Source organism: Schistocerca serialis, chromosome 9 (assembly GCF_023864345.2).
Source record: "Schistocerca serialis cubense isolate TAMUIC-IGC-003099 chromosome 9, iqSchSeri2.2, whole genome shotgun sequence".
In the NCBI taxonomy this organism is placed as follows: Eukaryota; Metazoa; Arthropoda; class Insecta; order Orthoptera; family Acrididae; genus Schistocerca; species Schistocerca serialis.
The window spans coordinates 420,515,105-420,527,246 of NC_064646.1; the positions used below are offsets into that span (position 1 = coordinate 420,515,105).

The window sequence follows — 12,142 nt, forward strand, 5'->3', positions numbered from 1 at the left end:
GTGTCTCACATATAGGCCAACTTCTACAGCTTTTACAATTAAATTTTACTTTCATTTTCAAATCTTCTGTTAATTACTAAAAGCCCTTAAAATATGTAAACGTTTATAAATCGGAAGGGACGATGGTTAAGGTACAGCTGGAAGAGTGGTTTGAGTTTTGTACTTGACAAAACAGTTGGAGGTGTGGAAGTCCTTCCCAGTGTATGAACAGGCGCTGACAAGAGAGGTGGCAGCCTCTTTGCTGCAGGAGCTCCTCATAACACAGACGGCAGACAGCAGAAGCAGATAGCAGGGCCGTACCAGAACAAGGCTGGCCACACAGCCTGCTCATACAGATAGTGACACGGAAACACTTGTCGCATGCACTGTAACACACTCTGACTGTCTTGCGTTTACTGCAGTATACAGTCTAATATTTAAACTTCTCATGTTTCAGGTTCCTCTGGTGGACCTGTATCGTCCTGGATCGGTAAGACCCATTTTAGCTTTTTACTTTTACTTTACATTATCCATAGATATTTCTAAGTACTTTGCCTGGTCACAGGTAAAGTACATTCCTTTTGATTACATTCCTTTCATCATCAAAATTAAACGAGTATGTGGACTTACTCTGAGGCCCCAAATCCCTGACTGTACCAGATGTCAAAGAAATGATGATATGTTCCAGGATGATGTAGGCTTCAGGACTCCAGAATGTGGTTTAGGCCACTACTGGGAAGGGATATCTTCTTCACATACATTTGCAGCAATCCTTGTGTATATACAAGTGCTGTATCATATGAATTTGTCTAGTGCAGAGGGTTGTAATGAAGCTGTGTAGAGTGTAGAGGTGACTTTGTGTCCTTGATGGTCAAAGAGGAAGTGACAGCAGATATCACAGCTAACTCCTTCTCCAGTATCAAACCAGAGGGCAATAAACATGATGTCACAATATGACCAACGAACCACAACTGACACTTTTGTACCCAGTAATTCAACATGTCTCTGCAGAATGCCTGGGCATTGAAACCAGGGCGCAGACATATAGTCTGGTGACCAGAGAGTATGCAAGACTATGTCTGAACATCAGTCTGATGGAAACCTATGGAAACATCTCGTATCATTAGGAATTATTCGGAAAAGTCATAGACTGAACGCCTACACATCCTGTTCATAGCTACAGCCGCAGAGGCTGGTTCCAAAGGCGTGTCCAAATTCTCTGAATCTTCATGTATGTAACGTCTATATAGGCAACATTTATAAAATTATTAACAACTTTTTGTCTTTTTGGCCCCGGTTTATTTTCCAGAGAAACACAAATACGTCATACAGTTTTATTTGGAATGAAAAGCTCCTACGTGGAAATGAGCTATACAGATCTCTACCTGCCCTGTGGTCCTCCCGCCCACTGCTGGATGGAGTGTCATTGTATCTTTAAAAACAATGCTTCGTCTAACAGAGAGAAGATTCTGCGAAGTCGAACTGCTACCACAACTGGAGTAGATCAGCTGGAGTTATCTCCAAGACATAGACATCTCGCTCGATGCTCTTCCAGGTGTACTTAATAGGACCAGTGTCATATGATATGAAAACTTACACAAGTGGCCTCATGTGTGGGGAGTGTTCCTCAAAGCATTCACACTTAACTGACAAAAGTAATGAATTGGACTCCTGAAACTACAAGTCAACACTGGGCGCTAAAGGTGGTGAAACAGATTTACGCACTTATAATCAAACAGTAGGTTAAGGTACTGATGGCCGGGAGAAGATGATAGTAGTGCATCAAACACCTCTTTTCATCCTGCGTACTGAACATGTGGCTTGAATGAATTTGATCACTGCCATTGGCGTGCACCAACTTATATCGTGACACATTACTCCTGATGTGTATTTTCCAAGCTTATAGGGCAAATATTCTTCCGATCTCCAACACTTCGACCACTGTCGGCAATTCAGAGTACACTTCACACCTCTTGATAAGATAGTTGGGACTGAGCGAGGTGGTGCTGTGGTCAGACACTGGACTTGCATTTGACAATACAGAAGTTCCAGCTCCATCCCTCACAAACCTGTCTTGGGGTTTCTGTGATGTCCCTAAATAGCTTACGGTAAATTTCTAGATGATTCCCTCAGAAAGAAAGCAACCAGTTTCCTTACCTGTCCATCCCCATCCTTTCCCAATCCAGCCTTGTGCCCAACCTGCAGCACTCTTAGCATCAAGGGGACATAGAACCATAACATTTTTCTTGTGCCCACAGCAATTTCGGTGCTTGTTTTGTGCAGCGAGTGTAGGTACACATGTGGAGCGATGAATTGTCTGCCACAGGGATATGGCGATATGGCTGTTGGCAGGATGCTGTCGTCCAGCATTAAAATGGCTAATAGTCGCTGCATTATTATCCATCAATCCACAGTCACAAGCCACGACAGTTGACAATAACAAATTACAGTATAAATACAGTGTTCACATGTGGACGAAAGGCTGTAGAGGTAGTGATTTTTCTTGAATCGGTGCTGTGTCCTCACAACATTGGCTAAATGGTGACATATGTACTGATATCACAGATCCTATGCCATGTATGCTCTTCTGTTCAGTGTATCCCAACCATGGGTGCCAAGACGAGTGGTATGATTTATTTTGCTGTGTCCAGAGAGTAAGTTTGAATGGAGTGTCATTCTGTGGACCCAAGATGGCAGACAGCCCAGATATGTGACTGCTGTGAGTGCCACTGTGGTCGAGCTACTATCGAGCATGTATGGTGGTATAATGAGTCAGCTGCAACTAGAGGAACCAGCAATGTCTTCCAGCACAATCACCAATTTTTATGAGGCGAATAAGCCTACAGCGAAGAACCGGCGGCCAAAATGTCATGGTGGCCAATGTGTCCATACCGTGGGGTGGACCTGAAGATGTTGGAGTTACTGAGCAGCTACATGGAGACGAATGTGCAGGTTCTGGGCAGAATTGTTCCTGAGGAACTCAAGAATTTGATGCACTACACTTCTGTCACCTGAATGTCACTACAGTCTGTGAGGGGCATGGCCGCTGTGTGGACACAACAACTTGGTGGAGTGGTTGGTGCCTGTTCACAGCCAGATGGACAGTGATCCCAGTTGAGGCAGAGAACCTGGCTTCGGCATATCAAGAGGAGCACTAACTGAGAACTTTTGCAGCTGACAGTTGCATGCTGGTGACTTTGTGGTTGGTACAGTGTATCGTGTGGTATACTAGCTGTACATTGGGTACATCTGATAGCAAAAGCGTTCCACTTGCAAGTCTGTGGTTGTTGTGTGACAAGGTGTGGTTGGTTATTGATTGCACATAGAAGTGTGTGTGTGTGTGTGCAGTGAGTGAGAGCACTTTAGTTTGTTAACTACATGATGTGAGTGTGATTAATTGTTTTGATCCTAAAATGTCAGCTTAAATTATGCTGTGAACATAACTCTCTTGTTGAGAGAGCTGCTGTGCAAATGAACTTTTACAGAGCATAATGTGTAGTTCGTTGTGGTATTATATGGTGACAGTGTTGGTAGTAAACAAATACGCAGTTTTGTGTTATGATCCTAGTTAGGTAATAGTGTGTTTTTATATTCTGTCTTTTGCTACTGAAGTTGTCTCACATATAATTACTCGTTATGTGCCAAGCATTGTAAATTTTTGTCATTGTTAGCTGTGTACGATTGTCCTAAGGTAAGGTTATTTGATGGAAGATACTTTTTATTGGTTGTTTGGAGCCCAGTGTTGGGATCTTTATAGGCTACAGAAATATCTTACTTAAGGAAACTGTATTTCTAGTCTGTTGATGTTAAACAAAATAAATTGAGTCCCACACGTACACAGCTCTCAGTCCAAACGCCACTTCATCTAAATCCTAGGCCACACATGTGACTCACTTTTTTCTTCAATAGCATGTGTCAACACAAGTAATCTGGAAGGCAAGCGTTAAAAATTCCAACCACTGTTAAGGAATGCTTCGTCAAGATATAACGCTAGCAAACAGTCCTAGAACTAGAGTGGAAGAACCTTAGGGAAACTAGTCTGAGAACAAGCTAGGCCAAAGACATTCTTCAAAATTAGGCAGAGCACTAAGAGCTTTCGTTAGCTGTGCTAATCTAATGAGCATGACTCTCTTTTTTATTACCAGGGTGTCCATAGTAGTGGAAGTTGTAGAAACGTTAGTCAATGTGCAGTCTGGTCATATACTGAAGCATGTTTCTCGTCCTTGCAGCAAGTCTGATGAACGGGTAGCGAAGAACGAAGATTGGTCTGGGCCACCTGCTGCACCACCACCACCACCACCACCACCAGCAGCAGCAGCAGCAGCAGCAGCAGAGGAGGGTGTTGCAAGAGAGATGTCCGTGGACACCCTGAGCCTTGTCGCTGGTAAGTGGGGCAACTTCTTGTATGCAATTTAGTAGGCGCCGCTACTTCCTGCACACCTGTACCACACCCTGGAAAAGTCACAAACGTTCATGTGAGGCAAGCACTGTACTGTTTAGACCCAATCCTGTGACCTAGCCTTTGCTTCAGTCTGCAGAATTTTGCCAGCGAATGCAAAAATTATGGAAACCGTTTTGAGGAACTTCAGAAGTTTCATCCAAAGTCTATGATCGTATATAGCTATAGGTCTCAGAACTCTAGTTGGCTTCATGGAGCTGTGAAGGTTAGATAGATTCTTACACTTTTCTGTGCCGAATAAGCGCTTCTGATGAGGTTTCCTCGATACCTCTGTCTGAGTAAAGAACTTATTCGGCAGATGATAAAATTGTCGCAGGTTCTTTTTTTGTGCTCCGGTTTTGACCCAAGCACATAGTGAATTAAATCAGAAACGAGCTTTGGTTAATGCGATAGCAAAAGTATAGTCAACCGCCCCACATTAAGTAGCATATGATTTTTGTGCCAATCTTAATGAAGTTCTGCCACTTCAATCATTAGCAAAACGGTATTCACCATTTTCGCAAAACTACTGTTTTAAGTTCACTTTTTTTTCTCCAGGGAGTAGTGATTGATCCATGGCTAACCTACAGAAATTCATCTTTGCTGAGAGACCTGTGAACTGACTTTGAGCTTTTTAAATGCACTTTTGAAGTTTCTCCTTAGGGCATTTCGCTTCTACATTCGCAACATTGAACACCCATTTCGAAACTGGTTCTTAAGATAAAAATTCATTTCCTGCGAGATGTCTACCTTTCTTTCTTTCTTTATTTATTTATTCCTTTATAGTATTTTGATTCCCCCCCTCCCCCCAGAAGGGGGGCAGGCTGGCAGCAGCATAATACGCCGCTCTGCAGCCTACAGATAAATTTAAAAAACATAATTAGATGATATAACAGTATAAAGAGGTGATAAAATGGTGACTGTTTAAAACTTGTACATGGCAAAAAAGTTGTGAAGAAAAATAAAAAGCAAAGAGGTCAGTGAGGCTGATTAAAAACGCTTAGGAAACAGACAGGCACAATTAAAAAACATGGTGACAGTCTGGTTTCTGTTCACAACACTTTAAAAAGGGGACGTACAACACTGAACACTCATGGAAAATACTGCACTATAGAGTACAATGGCATATGGGTATGGAGTGGTGGGGGTCGGGGGGGGGGCAAATAAGGGGGAGGGGGAAGCCAATAGAGGAAGAGGGCACAGAAAAAGAGGGGGGGGGGCCGAGCAGGGCGGGCGCGACAAAGGAGTTGGGAAGACAGTGATATCTACCATTCCATCAAACTGTAGAATCTTAATGCAGTACTCTTCCACTGCGATATCAACAGTTAGGTCGACAGATAGTTGACAAAGCACATATTTAACAAAATCACTTCCAAACTGACTACAAATTATATTGCCTGAAAATAAATAAATTAATTAATGAAGCACCCAGAAGACTTGGCTGGATGTCAAGTGTGACTTTGTATACCTGTACACCATCGATGGTAAGTAAACGATTAGAGTGGCAGTTCTCTGTGACTGGTAGAATGGCCCACCAGAGTGCCCTAGTGTTAGAAATCTTACAGACATAGCTACATACAGGCATTGTATTAAATCCAATGGCGACATGTGAAAATTTGTGTTGGACCAGAACTCGAATCCGGATGCTTCACTTCTCTATAGCAGTTCCTTTAATCACTTAAGGCACCTGAGCACAGCTCCTGCCCTGCCCAAATTCCTACATGCCACACACTACAGATGTAGTGTCCTCTGTCCATTATCACCCATCACATGAGTCGCACAAGTATTCAGACAAGTAAGTGCATCCCCACAGAAGATATTATTTTGAGGTGTCTGTTCTTTTGGATATGTTAGAAAGAACAGACACCGTACATACATACTTGCATTACTGTTGTTCATATTTAGTGTTGTTACTAGGCCTGGTAAAATTATAAGAGGCAAAACAGTGTCAACATTAAGTGATGACTGTGAAGGGCACAGAGACTCTGTGAACTGATGTGAAACGGAGTTATAGCGCCTGACAGAGATTCAAAGAGTCCTCATGGCAGGTGTAAGTTTTTGAAACATTCAGATGTGACAGTGGCCCGGTGGTGGACTGCAAGGGAATATGAATGTGAATAAAATGTGTGTGAAATCTTATGGGACTTAACTGCTAAGGTCATCTGTCCCTAAGCTTACACACTACTTAACCTAACTTATCCTAAGGAGAAACACACACACCCATGCCCGAGGGAGGACTCCCACCTCCACCAGGACCAGCCACACAGTCCATGACTGCAGCGCCTTAGACCGCTCGGCTAATCCTGCATGGCAGGGAATATGAGGGCAGGCATACTCATCATCATGATTCCAATGAAACACTTATGATTACACCACAAGGGAGATTCTCCTTATTGTGCACGAAACATATTGTAACCCTTAGATATCCTTGTCTGCTATCTGAGAACAGTTAATGGACTCCCTCTACATTCTGTGTCATCCTGCAACATTGGTCAGAGACAACCAGCAGCCAGACTAGGGGATTACTATGCCATGTGTGGGCTGGCATTAACACTACAACACAAAAGGCTGCATTTGGAGTATTACTGTATGATTCTTCCAGTGTAGGGAAAAATCGGGTATCACTTCCGGTCATGGCTGGTATTGACCAAGGGAACTCTGACAGCACAATAGTATGTCACTTACATCCTGCATTTTCATATGGTGCCTTCTATGAGACAGTATCATGGCGCCATTTTTCAAGAGGACAACGATCGCCCACATGCAACATGCGTCCCCATCAGCTCTCTGTGTTATGTTTAGTTATTAGCTCTGTACCCACTAGAATATATGAGACATCATCTCGTATGCCATCTCAATCCCAGTGAAACTATCCAGGATATCAAGGACCAGTTACATCAGCTGTGGACTAGCTAGCTTGTGTCAGGACTGGGTCAACAGTTTTATGACACAATTCTGTACTGAACCAATACATGCACCCAGTCCAGTAATCTGGCAACCCCTTAAAATTAACCCACAAGAGGTGCACTCCTTTGTCTAGAGTTGAGATATTTACGGCGAAGTCTTAGGATGCTCTTGCTCGCACTGTTTCATGGTTTACTCTCATCGCAGGCAGCTGGGGTACACTGATTCCATACCGGAGGGGGGAGAGGGGGTTATGGGGTGGTGGCAGGAAAGTAATCCGGCCATCCCATAAAATTAACCATGACAGTTCTGTACTAAACACTGCCAACCCTGTGCATGATGCAGAACAAAGGCAGTCTCAAAAGAAGAAGAAGTAATTAATGAATAAAAGTGAAAAATTCATATTCATGAAAAGTCAGTTGTCAAAATGAAAAGATGTAAGGATAGAAACGTCTTCTGAAATGTTACTTTCACTGTCAATTGATGCTGAAAGAAGCCAATTGCATTTACACATGCAAATACTTTCATTTCCAAATAAGTTCTTGTTAGTTCCCTTTCTATAAATATTCATCACAGAGGAACTAACACCATTGATAAAATTTACTGTTTTAGATACATTTCCTCCAATGGCCCGAAACAATATTTTTGTCCCTTTTTGCAGGTAGGATAAATAGTCATCCTAATTGGACTAACATGGTTGAGAGGTTAGCGAAATAAGAGATTATCAGGAGCAGTCAAGAGTACGATGAGATCCAGAACATGTCATCTGTAATCGAAATAAAATGAAGCATTAAGACACAAACGGATAACATCTTCCTCTATCAGAGGACATCGCTGTAGTGGAGTCCAAGTTGCACTGTTTGACTAAAATAGAGAAATGCCCAGAAAAGGCGGAGGAGACAAAATGAAATTTCATGAGTTGAGAGGATACATGATGCTATTTCAGTGATTAACACACTGAGTCAAAATTACTTCATTTATCAGCAAGATGCTGAAATCCCTCCTGCCTGGATGCATGATCTAAATTGGTTAGAAAGGGTTTCTCCTGAGGTATCCCAACCCACAACAATTGTAATCGAACTTGGTATTCTGGATACAGGAATAACGACGTCGTTGATGTTCGAACTGGTCTAAATCATGCACCATCAGAGATAGATCTAGGGATCTTGCAGGCCATAGGGGTATCTCAGTTACGCAGACAGGATATATGTCCATGTGTAGATAGGCATTGTGCTGTTAAAAAAATGCAACATGATACTGTCACATGAGAGATAATGCATGATAGTGCAGCATGTCCATGTCAAACCAGTGTGCCATCACAGTTCAGTTAATCTCTACCAGCCATGTCCTGAAATGATATCTGATAGCTCCTCTCAATATGAGACCAGGTGCAAACAAATTGTGTCTATCCAAACCAGTGGATGAATGGGACCACTCCCCATGCCGCCACCACACTCGTTGACCATAGTCGTCAGGGTAACGTAGAACAACGATTTATTGCTGAACTCAGTGCAAAGCCATTCGTGAGCAGTCTGTACTTCCCAGTCATGGCATCACTCCAGATGGATCCATTTGTGTTGTAGTGTAAACAGTAGCCTACGCATGTGTGTGTGTGTGTGTGTGTGTGTGTGTGTGTGTGTGTGTGTGTGTGTGTGTGTGTGTGTTCAATTTTAAACCAATGTGACATCTTGACACTGCATCATTTGACCATCCAACCCAATGGACGCCCATTGTGAGGCTACCTTCAGTCCAGTCAGGAGCTGGTAATGCTGTCTCTCATGTGTACGCAGCATATCAATGTCATTTACAGTGACCACTCAACATTTGAAGCTGTTCACATTCCTTATATATCCTACCAGTTCTGGTACAACACCAAACATGAACACCACTAACACAGTTTGGTGGCCATTCTGTCTTAGAGAATTGCTACACAAATTTTTTAGAAATACGTGGATTCCGAATGAGATTTTCACTCTGCAGAGGAGTGTGCGCTAATATGAAACTTCAAGACTTCGAGTCTTCGTCCGGCACACAGTTTTAATCTGTCAGGAAGTTTGAAATGCATGGATTGTGTGAACATAGACGCAGTTACATTGTTATCTGACCATGGTTTCTGGGAGTTTCACTCTTTTATTATAAGGCAGTGGATATACGACAACTCCACATGTATACTAGGTGAACTATAGTGCAAGGTGCTTATGAAGAGTTGGCACTTCTAAAATTCAAGCAATAACAATTTAAACCACATGTTTACATAACTAGGAGAGTGGGCTCACTATATCGCAATACAGAGTGTGAGATGACGTTAACCACATCGTGTTTGCCTACCAGCAGCGACGGAAATACGGAACATGCATACTACTTCATCAGATTCTGTATGTGGGATACAAGAGACCTTCCACCATCTCACCGCTTCTGCCTGATACCGATGTCATTGCCTTGAACCTATTATCGAGCATCCTCATTGCAGACAATATGGAAATAAGACAGTTATTCCTCAAAAAAAAAATAAACCCACTGTGATGACCTATGCAGTCAGCAACTCTGAAATTAATGTGTGTTTGTGTGTGTGTGTGTGTGTGTGTGTGTGTGTGTGTGTGTGTGTGTGAGATAGTGTAGTCGAGGGATGAAAATTTTCTGAACTTATGCTGCAAAGATAGAACTGCTTGTATGGTGTGTTGGATGGCTGTATGACTGTCTTAACCAGCATAAAATAAAATAAAATTTACAGCAATGGATAAAATGCTTACTATCCACTCTCCAAAACACTACAAAATTGCTCCACCACTGCTCAGCATGTAACACAAGAACTAAGCTATTTGCTGTAGATACTCACGCGACATTTGTGTTTTGATCATAATAACATTTTACCTGATGTTTTCTACACTGTAAACTTACAGCTCTCTTGGTGTAAACAGTTGAGATTAAATTTACTGCACAGCTAACTAATCAGTTTTGTAAATTTTATTGTGTTCTTACACCAGTTTATATTTCTTACCTTTGTAAACAAGGGTGCATTTTCATGAAAGTTAATCTTTTTCTTTACAGTGCACTCAGGCATGTCAGATATACAGGAATTTGTTTTGCCCGAAGTGGAGCCGGCATTCTGCTCGCTGGAGGTTGAGCATGAGAAGTAGACTGGTTAGTATACAATCAACACTGCTGTGATATTGCGTTCATAAACTTGTTTATATTGTTTTAGCTCTGTCAATTTGGGTACATTTTGATAAACTTTATCCCTTTTGCTCGCAGCCTTCTCAAGCATGTTAGCCGGGAGTGTGCCAATTTTGGCCCCAAAGAACACCTGTTCTGCACACTCCACAATACGGCCCGCAGGGCCAGCACAACTCAGACCTGTAGGCCGTGAAGAAGCTGGATTTAGTCCAGAGCAGCAAGTATTCCGCTCACCACGCGAAACGCCATTCAGGCTAGAGCACAATAACTAGGATGGTGAGTATATGATCCAGGCTGCTTGATATTTTGTACACATACTTGTTTATATTTTTTACCCCTATCGATATGGGTACATCATGATAACATGTAACCTTTTTGTTCACAGTCTACGCATTCCTGCTGGACAGAAGAGTGACTATACAGACCCAGAGCAGCAAGTGTTGTGCTGAATAAACAAAACACCCTTCAGGACCAAGCACTGGTCTGGGCTGTTGGCCTGAAAGGATCAGACTACAGCGTGGAGCAGCAAGTCTTCTCAAGCATGTTAGCCGGGAGTGTGCCAATTTTGGCCCCAAGGAACACCTGTTCTGCACACTCCACAATACGGCCCGCAGGGCCAGCACTACTCAGACCTGTAGGCCGGGAAGAAGCTGGATTTAGTCCAGAGCAGCAAGCATTCCGCTCACCACACGAAACGCCATTCAGACTAGAGCACATTAAGTAGGATGGTGAGTATATGATCCAGTCTGCTTGATATTTTGTACACACACTTGTTTATATTTTTTACCCCTATCGATACGGGTACATCTTGATAACATGTAACCTTTTTGTTCACAGTCTACGCATTCCTGCTGGACAGAAGAGTGACTATACTGGCCCAGAGCAGCAAGTGTTGTGCTGTCTAAACAAAACACCCTTCAGGACCAAGCACTGGTCTGGGCTGTTGGCCTGAAAGGATCTGACTATAGCGTGGAGCAGCAAGTCTTCTCAAGCATGTTAGCCGGGAGTGTGCCAATTTTGGCCCCAAGGAACACCTGTTCTGCACACTCCACAATACGGCCCGCAGGGCCAGCACTACTCAGACCTGTAGGCCGGGAAGAAGCTGGATTTAGTCCAGAGCAGCAAGCATTCCGCTCACCACACGAAACGCCATTCAGACTAGAGCACATTAAGTAGGATGGTGAGTATATGATCCAGTCTGCTTGATATTTTGTACACACACTTGTTTATATTTTTTACCCCTATCGATACGGGTACATCTTGATAACATGTAACCTTTTTGTTCACAGTCTACGCATTCCTGCTGGACAGAAGAGTGACTATACTGGCCCAGAGCAGACAGTGTTGTGCTGTCTAAACAAAACACCCTTCAGGACCAAGCACTGGTCTGGGCTGTTGGCCTGAAAGGATCTGACTATAGCGTGGAGCAGCAAGTCTTCTCAAGCATGTTAGCCGGGAGTGTGCCAATTTTGGCCCCAAGGAACACCTGTCCTGCACACTCCACAATACGGCCCGCAGGGCCAGCACTACTCAGACCTGTAGGCCGGGAGAAGCTGCATTTAGTCCAGAGCAGCAAGCATTCCGCTCACCACACGAAACGCCATTCAGACTAGAGCACAATAAGTAGGATGGTGAGTATATGATCCA

The 12,142-nt window shown here is 43.1% G+C and overlaps 1 long non-coding RNA gene across 1 annotated transcript in view; it reads right to left on the minus strand.

Moving 5' to 3' along the window:
- Positions 1 to 4,209: 4,209 nt before the first annotated feature.
- Positions 4,210 to 12,142, minus strand: part of LOC126419285 (uncharacterized) — a 28,335-nt gene continuing 20,402 nt past the window's right edge. The window contains exon 3 of the long non-coding RNA XR_007575956.1: positions 4,210 to 4,431. This is a non-coding gene — a long non-coding RNA (uncharacterized LOC126419285). The remainder of the gene's footprint in view (positions 4,432 to 12,142) is intronic.